The sequence below is a fragment of the Corylus avellana genome, chromosome ca8 (genome assembly GCF_901000735.1).
Source record: "Corylus avellana chromosome ca8, CavTom2PMs-1.0".
In the NCBI taxonomy this organism is placed as follows: Eukaryota; Viridiplantae; Streptophyta; class Magnoliopsida; order Fagales; family Betulaceae; genus Corylus; species Corylus avellana.
The window spans coordinates 19,127,406-19,131,061 of NC_081548.1; positions in this window are offsets into that span (position 1 = coordinate 19,127,406).

Consider the following 3,656-nt stretch of genomic DNA (forward strand, 5'->3'; position numbering starts at 1 on the left):
GATAAAAGCTTCATCATTGTATATATTGGAATGTGTTTAGGCCAAGTTAGACTTTATTCTTCACATGTGGCCTCTAAAGAGAAATGTATATTCACATCACATGATATAATGGCTATGAAGGCATAGTTTGGTGGTGAGGTTGCATGTATGGGCCCTTGCGCATGAAGGTGAGGTCAATTTAAGATCTCTCACTTCCAAAGTGTGAAAGGTATATGATTTTTTTTTCTTTCTTTTTTTCTTTTTTTCTTGTTTGGTCTAGCACGGGACTCTCTACAATTTCGCTGACTAAAAATGCGCTTGTAAACAAGATTTTGAAAAGTATATTGTTTAGAAGTGCGTTTTTTAAAAATTGCAATATGAATACGCAAAATGTTTTCAAATTGCATGCAAATGAGTCGTTTTTTTTTAAAAAAAAAAACCTTCCATTTTACCAAACGCTTCACTCTATTTATAAAATCATACGTTTTGAAATTGTACACTTTGAAACCGTAAATAAATCCAAAGGAACCCTATATAAGATATGATCATATATAAGGTTAATGTTATATTACTGCATTTAATATGGAGAAGAAGAAGCTCAAAAAAATTAATTGAAATATTGGAATTGCTAGATTTGGAGTAGCAATATTGCTCTTATCTCATGGAATGGGATTTTTGGCTAACAAATAAAAGTAGAGTTGATTGGAGGATGAAGTTGTAGTTGGTCCCTTCTTTCAATGGCAATGGATTGTTGGATATCAGTCTCAATCAAGCAATAACAAACTTTCTTGTGATGGATTTCTCCCTTTTGTTTTTGTTTTCTACTGCTATTTATTTTTCCATATCTACTGATATATTGTATAAATTCCAAAATTAAACATAGCATGAGCATGCATTCAATTGTAGGAAAATGACTTTTCAAGCATTTTGGAAAAATAAAAAGTAAAAAAGAAGCTAGAAAACAAATATCCAAACAACTTCTTGTTTCTTTTTGCAAGGTAGTTACTCATCATTGTACTAACTAAGCCATCTCTTAGAAAAAATAAATAAATATGAAATAGAGAAATTTGCCAACAAGAAGTCTTGTGGCATACATTGAATTAGATTGGGAAACAAAATCAATCTAAGGCTTCATTTGTTTCGACTAAAAATATTTTCGGAAATAGTACAATGAAAAATTGTTGTCAAACCGAAAACATTTTCGATTGACTACAAAACCCTTCTCTCTCTTTTTTTTTTTTTTTTTTTTTTTTAATTTTTTTTTAAAATTTTCGTATAAATGTGCCTCTTTTTAAAATCATAAATAACTTTTTGAGCTTGAACTTCTCCTTCTCAAATTGTCGAACCACAGTTGAACCACCGCCGAACCACTGCAAGAAGTCGCCGTATAAAAAATAATTTTCTTGAGAATATTTTTTGACGAAAAACATTTTGTGTCGAAACAAAGAGTGCCGGCCTAGCAAGATTATGATCAAAATTTCCCTTGATTGGAAATACAACTCCTGCATGGAAGACTATTATATTGTACCACTACATATTATTATTTAGGATAAAGTCCACTTAACCCCCTTAAACTATTACCTCAATGACAATCTACCCTCTAAACTATCAATTGGGACAATTTACCTTTCAAACTACCAAAACAATGACAATGTACCCCCCATTGGTAGCAAAGTGACGAAATTACCCTTATATAATTTTTAATAAGACAAAAATACCCTTAAAATTTTGAACAACAAAAAAAAAATTAGTGTTTTTGTTTTTATTTTAGTAAGGGTCATTTTGTTAAAAGTTGAGGTACATTGTTATAGTTTTAGTAGTTTGGAGGGTAAATTGTCGCAATTGATAATTTGAGAATATATTATCAATGAAATAATAGTTTGAAGGAGATAAAGTGAACTTTATCATATTATTTATTGTACAGATTTGGGATTAGAATTGAATGAATAATGCAGTTCAAAGACAACAAATAGGAAAACGACAGAGCAGAGAGTACGATATATTGGCCTCTCTTTCATAATTATTCACCTAATTTATTGTCGTTGATCTATGGTAGTATAAGGACTTCATGTCCACCTGTCGTTGGTGGTATCTGCTCTTCAAAAGAATCCAGTAATTCATTCAAGCTCTACGTGACAAAATGTCGGCAAAATGATTATTATTATTATTTTATTATTATTATTACTATTGTTTAATTAAAGTGGGATCATAATTGGTTTCTTCTACATTACTCTTTCATAGGACGGTGACATGGTGAGGAAGGAACCATTCGTGACGTGGAAATAGATCTTGTTTGACAATGTGTTTTGAAAAAAATAAATAAATACATTAACAAATAATTACATGTTCTAAAAAACCCTGGTAGGCCGGTTAAGTTAACCGGGTTGTCAAGAGTTTAACTTTTAGGTTTAGGGTTTATGTTAAACGGGTCCGGGTCATAAGCAGGTTCCCTGTTTATAACCTGTTTAATAAACGTGTCGTATTTGGGTTTGTCATAAATGAATTCGCGGGTTGACACGTTTATACAATTTATTTATTTTTTTAAGTAAATTTGAAGTTTAACTTAATTTAGAGTTAGCAATTTAACTCGCAACCGGCAAACCCGACACGAACACGACACATAATTTTAGGGTTAAGGTTTAGGTTAAACGGGTCACTGTTTTAATAAACGTGTCGTGTTTGAGTTGGCAAGTTAACCGAGTTAACACGAACCTGACGCGTGAACCCATTTTGCCAGCCCTACTCTAATATGTTTTATCAAATGAACTCGATCACTCTTAATTTAACTAAATGGTCTTAATATAATAGCAAGTTAATTTAAAAATACTCATCAACCAAACTGGTAAACAAAGTAAATAGAATTAAGCCTGATCAACACCACCTCAGTAGTACTCCTTGGTGCTCTACTGGATTCAGCATATACTTCTTTATCTCATCCCACACCTAGACCCCAATCAACAACAACCATTAGTCATCTGAATTTGATTATCTCATTTTAGGGTTAATTACTCTTTAGTGGTTTAACCGAAATTCAAACATACTTCTGCTTCAAAACTTTCGTAAATGGTATGGGGTGGTTTGGCCGCCTCAATTTTTTTTTTTCCTTTTTCTTTTTACTTTTAAATAATATTAATAAGATATATGAAATACTTTTTTTCTCTTTTTTTTTTTTTTTTTTTATTTAAAATGTGAGAAGGGGCAACCAGTGTAATTTTTCTCCTTGAGCGTTATTATCGGGGTTCTCACCCGCTGTGGAATGTCCGGTTTGAGCCATAGCTACTGCCTGAAAAAGCGAGCCCGTCACCATAACCCAACCAAGGTGTAAGCCAATAAAACCCATTCATAGTAGCATCTGGCTCACACATCTACTACCGCAAGCAGATTTGAACACGCGACCATTAGGATGAAAGGAAAAGGGGGACTTTTCCCTTGCTACTTTACCAACTCAACAACCACTTTGGTGGTATGTGAAATACTTGATAGTTGTTGATTAGTTTGATGTGTCCTCCGGTGGAGGGGGTGTTACTCCTGCAAGTCAAAGTCAATGCATCACCATTTCTTTCTTCTCCCAATTATGTTGTGTTTGCAACAAATTGGGCAGAGCATGCGTGCCACTCTGGCCACAATGCCGTGTTGGTCCCAATTTATAATGGAAATAAGGTAGACCTTTTGACAAT